This window comes from Cupressus sempervirens, chromosome 3, assembly GCF_028749045.1.
Source record: "Cupressus sempervirens isolate cs-2001-9-10 chromosome 3, ASM2874904v1, whole genome shotgun sequence".
Lineage (NCBI taxonomy): Eukaryota > Viridiplantae > Streptophyta > Pinopsida > Cupressales > Cupressaceae > Cupressus > Cupressus sempervirens.
The window spans coordinates 424,395,518-424,408,947 of NC_143120.1; the positions used below are offsets into that span (position 1 = coordinate 424,395,518).

General features: G+C 32.0%; 1 pseudogene; it reads right to left on the bottom strand.

Annotated features, from left to right (window-relative positions):
- Positions 1–12,205: 12,205 nt before the first annotated feature.
- Positions 12,206–12,769, bottom strand: LOC149566834 (1-aminocyclopropane-1-carboxylate oxidase pseudogene; annotated as a pseudogene).
- Between the last annotated feature and the right edge of the window lie 661 nt (positions 12,770–13,430).

Genomic DNA, 13,430 nt, shown 5'->3' on the forward strand with positions numbered 1-13,430 from the left:
AAAACGTAACTTTGGTAAAAAAAATAGTGACTATCTTACAAGGCAAGGAAAATGGAGAAATATTCTTGAGGTGGTCCCTAACAACTTAAATCCATTAATTTGAGAACTTAAGGAGATGTTGGATTCTTATAGAGTTACTCTATTCTTGGAGGGTGGTAGGTGCATTGAGGATAAAACCTCTAATGGGTCATTCTCTTTCAAGTATTCTTACCAAATGATGTTTGAAAAGGATGTTTCTCCTCCCCACTGGAGTAAGGTTTGGAACAATCGACCTATCCCTTAAGTTAATTTTTTTTTTTTTTGTGAACATATCTTCATGGAAAAATTCCTACGATTGATAAACTAAGAAAAATAGGCTTTCAAATTCTGAGATGCTATCTTTTCAAATTCAATTAAGGAACTATTCATTTTTTCATTCAATGTCCCTTTGCTTTGATTATCTAGCAATCCATTCTATAAAAAATCTATGTGGAGTGAATTTCTTAGAATGATTTGCATGAATCTTTTTTAAAATTGGGATTGTCTCTTTTGCACATCATTTGATTAGACTCATGTAGAAAATGATCCCTCTTCATGTTTTCTAAGGAATCAAGAAAGAAAGGAATAATAGGTTATTCATTAAAATGGAGAAAAAGAGGAGACAATGTGCAACATAATTATTATATTTCTAAAGGAGAATTTTGAAAAGAGTAAATGGAAGATGCCTCATGTCCTCTATCCTATAAACAAATAGAAGATTTTTATGGGCTAGAATCTTCTAAATTCTTTCTATAAATTTGATAAATCTGAAAATATATAGAGAAGAAATACTAAGTCGAAACTAGCTATACATCCCAAGGTAAAACTTAACTTTGATGGTGCTACTACAAATGGATGTGCAACTAGTGGAGGTAATTTTAGGGGCTCAACTAGTTGACAATTGATGATATACGCAAGTAACTTAGGTAACACATTAAATAATGTTGTTGAGGCTATGGTACTTTTTTGTGGATTAAAGTTGGTTTTCATCCTATGGTGGAAGAACTTTAGCGTAGAAGGTGATTCCATGTTGGTGGTGGAAGTGGTTAAATGGAATTATGACTTGGGATGGTCAATAATGTCATAGGGGATATTACGACCCTCCTAGCTAAACTAGATAGTTATGATTTGCAATTGACTTATCAAGAGAGCAATGCAATAGCAGATGCTATGGCAAGCTATGGGCTATATGTTTAAGGTTTAAGGTGCTAGAGGTAGATGGATTCCATATTGAATGAGGTACACACCATTATTGAGAGGGAACATAATTTTAGACAAGGGGAATGATCATTACTTTGAAAATTATTTGTTTTTATTGGATTTATGTGGAATATTTATGTTTGGGAAAGATATGGGTAAAAATTTTATTTTAAACTAAAAAGGTTGCAATGGATAATATTTTAATGATTAGATGGGGTCAAATTTTTTTTTTTTAAGGATTATGTTAGTGTAAGATATGATAAGAGTATTTATTATGTTCCTCTTAACCATTCAAATTTGTTTATAGACTATGACCCCTAGAGGCTTAGGGATTATTTAAGAGAAAGAATCTATGACAATACACTCATGTATGCTCATTGCCAAAGGGATATATTTTTAAATAAAATTCTTTATAATAAATATAGTAACATACCTTCTAAATTCATTACAAGGAAAACTAAGAAAAAATATCTCTAAGGAAAAATGCAAGAGCAAGGGCAAAATTCCAAATTTAACCATTTGGATTTTTCAAAGAATTATGAGTAGGGCTCAGATATGAGGGATGATATGGTCTACATTGAGCCATCAAGGATCAAGGAGTATGATAGTAAGTCATGTACTTAGATGACACTGTATAAAGAAGGCATGGTTCCTTTTATGGAAGCCATAGATGACTGTGATGATAATATTTCAATGTAATTTATTGATTTTAAGACTAATAGAAGAGTAACCATTAATGGCATTTCATTCCATATGATAAAGGAAATTAGTGTCAATGGATGGATAGAAAAGGAAAAAGGTGATGAAGATCATTGATGAAATGAGCATGAATAAGTTCTTTAACAAGAATGGAAAGCTAGTGATATTTAGAGGTGGGTTTAGCCATGAAAGTTTCTCATCCCCTTGGAATGATGTATGTTTTGTGCTCATAAAATATTTTACCCCAGAGAATAGATTTTGTGCCTTCTGTTACTACAAAATCCCACTTTAAAACCATTTTAGGCACCATGATGAAGTTTCCATTCTATTTTTATTTTATGTGATCTACAACATAATCTAGAAGCCACTATTGTGGGTGTTAAGGATAGAAACCGAAAAGGGAAAAGTTATACTATTTTACACCAAGTTGTTATCCTTTAGCTTTATAATTTTCACTTGACCCTTGCTCTGCCTTGTTTTGTTTCCTTAGTTAATAACTAGGTCCCACCTAATCATGCTGGCAATGTTGGGGGTTAGCCTATAGCCTCCACTCATTAGCCTTCCACCTCTTCCACACCTTTGAGAAATCCTAAGAAGAATGGGACCCAAATAACACAAAAATCTAAAATAGTAAAAAGGGAATAAAAATTGACCTTATTGACTTTGGGGGATGATAATGATTGGGGTAGAAGTACATCTAGGAGGTAGACCAAATGTAGGGCTAGAATGAAGCAAAAATAATGTAGGAATTAGGACCTTAAAAAAAGACCTAATCAGAAGAAAGTGAGAAAAAAAGGAGTAAGGAGAAGAAAAGAATGGGGAAGAAGGATGGTGACATGGGGATAGGAAATGAGGATAATATCTTGATGTCAGAGGAGATTAAAACAAATACAAAAAGGAAGAAGAAATTAAGCCATGATTTACAATGAATACGATGGATTTTACCCTTAAAGCTATCCCTTCACCAATTTTTTTAAAAAAGATAGTTTTCTAATGATGGCTAATTCCCTTGTGCAGGTGGTGAAAAAAGAAAATAAAAGAGTTTCTACTAACACTATGATTATGTAGGTGAAGATAATGTAGACTACAAAAGGGAATTGTGTTGGGTGCGAGAAGCGAGAGTTAGAGGCACTTAATACTTAGTTCAATTCACTAGATGAGAGATTTATGACTCACTAGTCCAACTTTTCTTTGAAATTACTCATGCTTCTACCACCACTCTCTAGTTACTTCAATAGGAGAGTGAAGAGGATGGTCTTGGTGTTGAGATTTTTGGGAAACTTTATGGGTTTATGATTGACGACTAGGCCAAAATCTTCCAGGCCAAGAAGGGAAAATAAAATGCCAATGTTTAGGCCTTTGTCTTTGTTTTATGTTTTCTTATGGAACTCTATTTCTAGAATCATCCAAGTTTTACTTTATTGATATGATGGATGGGCCTCAAAGACTTGTTATTATTTTGGCTTAAGCATTTTAGTGAATATATTGGTAGTAGTTTTAATTATATAGACAATATATTTTTAAACTAGAAGAAAATGATGTCATAGGGTAGAAATTCTATCTCTACTACTTATAGATGGGATCTTATGCCATTTTCTAGTAATTTTGTGTTTGTTACTAGTAGATAGGATAATATTTTTGCTAGAATCAAGTATGATTTTCCTTGGTTGTGTATTATGTTGTTGATATTAAGGGATGGGAAGATAATGTGGTGGTAATGTCTTTCTATTAATGTGTTGTGAATGAATGGTTTATCCATGGTGATGGACTAAGGGCCAACCCCCTTGCTTTGGATGCTACTAATATTAAAACCAAGCCAAATCAAATTTAAAAAATGATTAAGATGAGGAAAGGTGTGGGGACCAGCAAAGAAGATTTTTTTTTAAAATGTAAATGGGCAAACAAAATGGACTAAACAGGAAGCATAATTTGAATAAAGAGCAATAAGCATCATACTCACAAATAAAATAGGATAGATGCATTTTCCAAACATTGGTAGGAACTCTGGCTTTCAAAAATGTAGTAATATTTAGTATCTCACATCTACAATATTGATTTCTACAATGTAGATTGAAAATATTGAAACTATTGAAACTATTGAAACCAATGGTTCCTAAAAACAACTTCAAAATAAAAAATAGAGTTTCTCCAAAATGTTTTTAATAATTTACTAATACTTCTCTATACTTTCCACTACCTAGTCTAGTGCAGAAAAAATGGATTTAGATTTTCCTATTAAAAGTTACTTCTCCTTCCATTTCTCTCCAATTCTGTTTTGATTAAGATTAAAATAAAAATTATTTTTTATATTGATATTTTGTTTTCTTGATAAAATAGCATGCTTTCAACTATATATCCATGATATCATAAAAAGGGTATTCAATACTAAATTAGTAATCTATTATTTAATAAAATAAGCAACTTTTAAAGATTTTAAAAAAAACACCATTAGAAATATTGCAAATAGGCAATTAAATATAGAAATAAACATGACAAATGTGATTTTAATAACCAAATTTGTATAAACTATAGGTTAAAGTCTCTTGCATGATTTTGGAAACAAAAAGAAATTGGATAAAACAATGTGATTACATAAATATCTACCTTAAGACAGGGACAAATACATTCAATTAAATTAAACATACATAAAAGTTTTAATACCTAACAACAATTCAACTCTCATATTTAGGTCTTACCCACTTTATTAAATGTCATTTCTACATTTGTGGCCTCTCACTACGTAAAATTTATTTGAAACCATAATATAATAAAAGTATGAAACTGAGTAGGGTGAGAATAATTTCAAATCTTACTTGGCAATCTAATGACAACCTTTATAAACCTCCTTTTTTCAAATTAATCTCTTCATTAATTGATTTAGAGCCTGCCTACATTTTGAAGTCATTTTAAAGATGTATATATTTACTAAACTTTTAAAAAAATTTAGAGGTAATATAGTCCCTATGATATAGCTAAATATTAAACAATATTTATTAAAAGGCAATGACCATGATTTTATTGTACTCACTATGTTATGTGCATATTTAATACTCATGGCATACCAAAGGAAATGGTTATTCTTCTTCATACCTGTATCTTTTTCGAGATGGATATTCAATATTCTACTTTGAATGAATTAGTATTCATTTTCTAATAATAGTGTAAAATTCATTTATCATTACATACCTCTAGTCTTTTGTAGGTGGGATTTTAATATTATATATTGAAATAAATATTGTTGGTTCATAGTTTCTTGGGATCATATTATAAATATTTGGACAAGGGTATCATTTAAAAGATAGAGATTTTAATAGATAAATAGATAAAATAAAATAAGTAAACATTGAAAAATGTCATCTACTTTTGTGGGTTGTTTCAAAAAGGCTTTGACCTTTTTACTAAGACATTCTCTTGCATTGTCTCATTGAGAAACCATAATATATAATGATAGATTATTAGTTTTATTCACTCTAGTTATAGTGTCTTTGTGCAAAAAAAAAAATCTAATATCTTGTAATTTTACACCATTACGTGTACAAGAGGAGTGTTTATAAATAACAAACAAATTTATTCAATTTTCTCACACATTCTTTAAAACTGTATAGTTCCTTTTGAGACATTTATGCAATTTGATTTAAATATAAGATACCATTTATACCTATATGCACAATAATAATTAACTTGTAATTTAATTTATTGCTACTTGGAGTAGCCTCTCTATATGAGAAGTTTGATTTTCTAATAGATGATTTCACAATACAAATGTAATTGTCCTAATCCCAATAACTACAAGACCCTTTGAAGAAAATACTTGTTGATATAAAAATACATCAAGTTTGGGTTTATATGGATTTGTGCTAGTTTTGAATAGATAAGGTGGGATGTAGTTTGAATCCTTAAATAAAAAATAATATCAATTCCAAGTCCAATTGAAAAATATTAGAATGATTGTGAATGGGAGGGGGGCAGAGTGAATCAATTATGGGTAAGGCTATGGTAATGATTCACACTTTTTGGCCAAGTTTGACACTAAAGTAGAAATTTTTAATAGAAACTTGATTTTAGAATGCATATTGCTACAAAATCATAAAGAATTTGATGATGATGTAAACTAGTGATTTTTAGAATATACAATGTAGTTTCTAAAAATATTTTTTTAATTTAAAAAAAAAATTCAGTTGAGGTCCTTTTTTCCACCTCCTTTAAGAAGCGATTTATATTAAAATTGACATTTTCAAAGAGTGATGAGTCTTTTGATCAAGGTAACATTTGTTTTTTCAAATGATAATGACAAAATTCTTTCAAGGAGTGAATAGTAACATCAATATCTAACAATTTTAGTTGGATTCATTCAATTTCATTAAAAAATATAGATTTTATTTAGTGGCAAAGTGACACTAATGATAACTTAGATATAGCTTTTTTCTATCAATATAATTTGAGTTGTATTTATCGAAATGAATTGTTTCTCGATTTTCTAGAAAGATAACTCACATAAATTTGATGGACATATTTTTGAAATTTTTTAATTTATCATTATCTATTTTCTCAAAGCTTCAAATCCATAATTGTGAAATGGCCAAACAACCTATATTTAATAAAACTAAAAATTAAATATCATGATAAACACAATATATATTAAAAATATAGTAATTGGAAAGCTTATTCAAAGTACAACAATTTTCTATATTTAGTTTTAGAATATGCACCTATTTAGCCCTTGTTTAAGCCCACAGAAGGGGGAAAAATGATAGAAATTTAAGTTTGTAAAATATCCAATTTTGGGACATTCGAATGAAGCCCTTGGAGAGGCTTCAAATGAAGGGACTTTATTCGAAGTCCCTTAAGGGGTTATTTGGGTGCCCACTTTTTGGCCACCTAGTGGCCCTAGGGAGGTTCAAATGAAGCCCCCTGGCCCACATTTTGGCCACCTATTGGCCCCAAGGGATTTGAGAAAAGTCCCTTGGCTCACTTTTCAGCCACCTATTGGTCCTAGGGGCTTCTCTTGAAGCCCTAAGGCTTCATTTGAAGCCCCTTGTGGCAGTTGGCACAAGGGGCTTTGAATGAAGCGCCTAGGGCCACGACTTCAAATGAAGCCCTAAAGGGGCTTCATTCAAAGCATAGGCTTCATTCAAAGCCCCTAGAAAATGATTTTCCCACTTTTTATCCAATTTTTTCCTAATGAAAAGTGGGCACCATTATTGTAGCCTTACCCTTACTCAAGGTCTGTATGTACCACTTGAAAAATTAAACATTAAACACTTCACTATTATGCTTGTCATGTTGTTGCTTGGTCTCTATTGTAAAACTATCATAACATTTGACTTATATAGCATAAATAAAATGTCATCACATAAAAGCATTCATAAGACATTCATCACAATTTGACACTAGGATTTTACGTGGAAACCTAATTTGGTAAAAACCACCAGCAACATGTCACTCCTTTTCACTCTTTCAAAGTGAGCTCTATTAGGAGCCAACTTTGTTAAGGGTTATAGTTATAAACACTATTAAATGTGATCTGGTTAAAGGATTCTATCACCCTATTCGAGGTGGCCTAGCTAGAGGACTTTGATCATTCCATTAGAATGTCATCTAGTTAATGGATTTACACTAACTATTAAGTCTTGAAGTGACTATTAGGTCAACCTCTATAAAAGGGATTTCAATACAAATTGTCTACAATTATAAGAAAGAAAATAGTAGGTTTGATCTATGTGGTTACAACTCATCTTTCATGTTCAAATCTTTGTTCGGTCCTTATGATGGTTCACTGAAGAGCCTTCCATTGTCGACTTTGAATTTGATCTGCTTGGACGCCCTTCAAGTAATAAGTCCACTTTTCTCATAAACACTTAGCCTTCTTCTCTAATTTACTTATTAGCAACAACATGAAATCTCCAAGCTTGCCCTTTAGCTTCTTATTCACACTCACTCATGTGTTTATGATCAACCTTGCTTTGTATGACTTCCTTCACATAAAAACTTGCACAAACATTGGCTAGTGTTGGACTTGGCTTAGGTACAACTGTTTAGTTCTTTATCACCTTAAATAGGAAATATGTGCTTTATTATTTTCTACATTCACCATAGATCTTAGGGTTTACAATCAAATTCAATTTGATTCAATGTATTTGTCTATCATCTTGATCATCTTTTAGAAACTACTCTGGAATCCATCTATTAGGTCTTTACCTAATCTCCTTCTCAAATCTAGTGATCCAACTCATCAATCTTATCTTTGATCTTATAATTTCTTTGAATTTGATCTTTTACCATCACTCAGCAACCTCAAAAATATGAAACTTGGTCAATACTAAAAACTGGGTCATTATAACTCTTTCTGGCTCAACATCAACTAACTTTCTTGGTCGATGTTAATACTTGGTCAATGCTAGATTTTCTCGGCACATACTATAGCTCAGTTGACACTAGCATTACTCGACATTCCTTATAATTAAAATTTTACTTAGCTTGGCTTAGCTTTCTTGACATAAACAATTGCTTTTCTTTATCAAAGTCTATCTAATCAAATGTCCATTGTAACTTCCTTTTCATAACTTTGACCTTTCCTCTAGGTTATATAGTCATGAGCGACCCTCTTCATTAATCAAATAGATATGACATTTAGATTAAGTAGCAACATGTCTCATCCATAGATTTGACATCAATGACAACACAACAATTGTTCCAATTGTAAGTTTCTAACAGAAGAAAATAATTGTTGACAAAATACATCAATTTTGGGTTCATATTGATCTGTACTATTTTTTAATAGATAAAGTGGGATATGGTTTAAATCCTTAAATAAAAAATAATATCAAGTCCAAGTCCAATAGACAAAGAGTCAATGACTCACAAGGAGTGAGACTAATGTAGGAGCATCATTAAGTCATTAGCAATCTTGTATCATCCAAAAATAGTTTTCTTTATTTCCTAATTCCCAATTCTAGTCTAAGTGTTTGTGGTGAAAATTATTGGATTGTGTGCTCTAGTTTATGCAAACATGATTTCTTAAGAATGATCTTTCATGGATCATCTTCCTAAGGTTAAATGTGTTTACATTTATATGCATGGAGATATATTTCATTTTCTTGGATGGCATAATCTTCATTGGCTAATAAGAAGTTATATTTTAATTTTCTAATGTAATGATCATGATCACTTTCAATGTTGCATGACTTTTTATCTAGGTTCTTGGATCATGTGTAGACCTATATCTATGGTTGCTAGTTCCTTTATGTTCAATTATGTCTTTACTAATATAACCTTAAGGGGTTAGTCATATATTGTTAAACACATTTCTTGTTTTAGCAATGCAATACAATCAACAAAACAATCCTTCAAGCTAATCAATCCTTCATTCCATGCTCCCTTGACTAAATCAAACACTGTAAAAGCTATGCATAATCTATAAGATGCTAACTCTATGGCTTGAAAGTCTAGATAGCCAAATTGCTCATATGATATTTCACCTTCAAGAAATCATCTAGTTGTTTTTATACTGGGTCAATCTTCTAAGATATATTCTCTCTTAACAAAGAGAACCTTTGGATTATTTTCTCCTTGCCAACCTCCACCATTCTTCTCTCATCATGAATCTTGCTTATCTTCTTCTCCAGGTCAATAACTTAAGCATCTACCCTTTTCATCCCACTGATTATATTCTTCAACTCATCTTCCTTTCCATTGATATGTGATGTGCAGTTATGCATATATTCATGTGCTAGTGCACATGTCTCATATAGTTCCTTTCCTTCATGAACACATCTCTACAACTCTTTAATGCAAACATCCAAGATTTCCACTTTTTCTTTAACATTTTGACATGCCTTTTTGAATAGATTTTCATCATGCCCAACTTGTTTCTTGACTATAGCAACTTCAACTAAAGTCTTACAATGATTGTTAAATTCTTCTAGGACTTTAGATGCTTTCTTCTATGGATATCTCTCACTAATCTACATATTCATCCTCTTCTTCACCAGTCTCCATATTTTTAACTTCCTCCTCTTCTTCGCCTATTTTCATATTTTTCCCTCCCCTCTCCTCCTTGTAGAAACCAAATTTCACATCCTTGGCATGAATAGAAGCATGGGAGGGAAAGGTACTTGGTGGCCTAAAAAGGTTGTCCACCGAGCCATAGAGAAATCAATCTCATCTTCCTAGTCCATTTCCAAAATTTTGGCATTTGCATCAATCTCTTCTTCAGAATCTGACTCCATTTCCTTATAGTACACACTCTTCTTATTTCTTTAAGTAGACTTCCTTTTCACTTCTCCTAGCCCAACCATCATTCTCTAGCCTTTGCATTTTCTACCAACTAGGGTTTTAGGGATTTTTTAATTTTTAAAATGTTAATTATAGAAATAATTATAATTTAAATTTTATAAAATAAATATTTTAATTTTAAATAATATTTAAATTACATATGAGATTATTATTCATAGACATTAACCACACACACACACACACACACATGCAAAATTTTTATGTTATAAATAAATAAATAAATAAACCAAGTACAAAGCTATTTAAATCATCATTTTTCTTTCATATTAAAACTATCTTTCCATTTCCTTTTCTAACATTATTTCTTCCCTTCTTGCTAGGGGAATTCACATTACTAATTTTGCATTTTCTATAACCATAGCTATAATAAATCTCTTCTTAGAAACTTTTTTGTGTTGTGTGATTACAAACAACCATTAAATGTTTTTCAACATAGATAAACTAAAGTTTGACTTAAATAAAGATAAGACAAATATAATATTTTTTATAATTAACATAACCCAAAGAAGTAATTTTAGAATTATGTATCATATATTTCTATTTCTGTAAAACCCAAGTCCCACTAAGCAATGTTGTATCATCAAATGTGTGAGATATGCAAAATTTTAAATAAGAAAACCCTAGTTGACTATTCAACCATATGAGTAAATAAACCATAGTCACATTTAATAGTTATCTATGTTATTAACCAAAATTAAAATACATAGTATTACTTATTAATTAAGCAATTAGAATGTCAATTTTTTTGGCATGAAAAACCTAGCAACTGGGAACAAGAAAGAAACAAAGAAACAAAGCATAGTGTATCCATTTCTAATAGAAATGGCAAATAGAAAGAAACAAAGCATAGTGTATCCATTCATGTCCCTCCCAAATTTCCACATTACACCCAACCATAAGGAAATCTAATTTCACTCATTTCAAGGAAAAGAATTCAGTGAATATATATTAATCTCAAAAGTGGCAGCAAAATTCAATGCACTATCTACTCATAGACATAACCTGAGACATGTTGGTTGAATTAATGAACACCTACTTGATGCAACTAAATGTAGTCAACAAAAAGTCACCACTACAACAACTGAATGATTCCTCTATGCCATATTTATAATCTTTTGTAACACATATACACCATGCCATCATTAGATTAATACTACTTTACATCTTACAACAAACTTTTAGGAAAGTTGGATTTTATCATTATTTACATGTTGGTAAACAAATTTGTCACTAGAAAAATGGCCCAATGGAGTGTATGTGACAAATTGTTCACAACAATTGGATAGGCCCTTGATATGTGGCCTTCCTCTACGTTTAGAGGGGCAACTCCCTTGTATGATATAATTTTAAAAATTTTCTAATAAAGAATCTAAAATTTTAAAGATCAATAAAAAGCCGTTCAGGACGAAGGCACTACATAACTTCACAACTTTCTTGAGTCAACATTGGATGATAATAAAGGCAATCAAGAACTACGCTTGAGAATGATCATTATTACCATGCTGATTCATGGTTCATAAACATTTGCACAATACCGTGAAAATGCTCACTACAAAAGAATTAGTAGCTCATGCTACAACAATCTAATTTTAGAACAAGAAAACAAATGCATGTTTCATTTCATTTTCTTGCACCAAGAACATAATAGAGATTTTCAATTTCAAAGACAAAAGCTATATACATACTTTCCAAAATTTGTCTCTTGATCAAAATTTTAGCATACTGTTCCCTTATTCTAAAGTCTCTTACAAACCCAAAAAGACTCCTTATATAGACACAGAGGTTAAGAACTACCTCTTCATGGTTAATAACTACTTCCCAAATATGTGATTTGGGTTAGGTTAATTAACCTCTACAAAATTAACTATATGAGTAAAAACTTGGACCTTAGATATTTTGAGAAGAAGATTGAATAATCAATCCTTATCAATCCCCTTGTGATCTTTAAATCATTTACCCAATGAAGACAAATTCTACTTAACAGTCATCTCCCTCATGGCTCCTTATCTTCATATTTCTCGTTAACATAAATACGCATATAATCACCAAACTGAAATTTGGGATAGTCATTGCCATTATCATCTTCCTTGACATTAGTCTTGGCCTTCACTACAGGATAAATAATTGTAGAGTATGATGGGTTATAAAACGATGTCACTGATAAACGATTGCCATTCTCAGTGGCAAGAATACAATGCCATGCACTCTTGTATCTTCCTCCACTTATAGATTGTAATTGATCTCCAATGTCAATCACAATGGAATGTGAAATGGGTTGTACATCAATCCATTGCCCATTGCTGAGGACCTGTAAGCCAGGCACTTCATCGTCTTGGAAGAAAAGAATGATGCCACCTGCATTTGTGTGAGCACGAATGCCCTTCATACGGTCTGGCCTCGGGCATGGAGGATAATTGCTCACCTTGGTGCTGAAAAATGGCTTATCATCACCTGCAAACACTTCTTTCAAATACCCTTTTTCAAGGCCAAGATTCATGCTTATTATCTCAAGCAAGGTCTCTACTAGTTTGTATATCTCCTTTCTGAATTCCTCCATTGTTAAAACTCTATTGTTGTGGCTGCTTCAATCATTTACTAATCATTTTTCAATGCTCTGCTTCTCTAACCACACCGAGGAACCATGTCTCAGGTTTGGGATTTCAAGTGTACAGCTACATGGATTGTCATCGTGTAGACTTTTTGTCAGACAAATTCGTTGCACTGTCTATCTGCCCACAGGATTAATATTGAGAGAAGACGGTGAAACCTGGTAACGTGCCTTGTCTATGCTCAGACTGTGGTGTGACAGGCGAGAATATTATGTTAAGTGGATTTGGAAAAGCTCTCCACCTTCTTGTGCTTCGACTGTTCTTGTGCTTCGACTGTATTTGCACCCAAATGAGGCATTACAGTGACCTTCTAATGCTGCACTAACTTGTTGCTTTAGCTAGAGGTTCTTCTGTAAATACATCTAGTGTAGTCTGAGCAACAACACCATTGTCAAAGTGCCTGCACTAGAGCATCCTTGTCTATAACACCGCCTTTAGCAACATTCACAATCCGCACTCCCTTCTTCATCCTAGCAAAACTCTCGTCATTGAAAATCTTGTTCGTAGTTGGAGTCAGCGGCATATGGATTGAAATGAAATTGGCAACAGATATAGCCTTATCAAATGATACTAGATCCACACCAATGGCATGCGCCCGGTCAGCAGCAG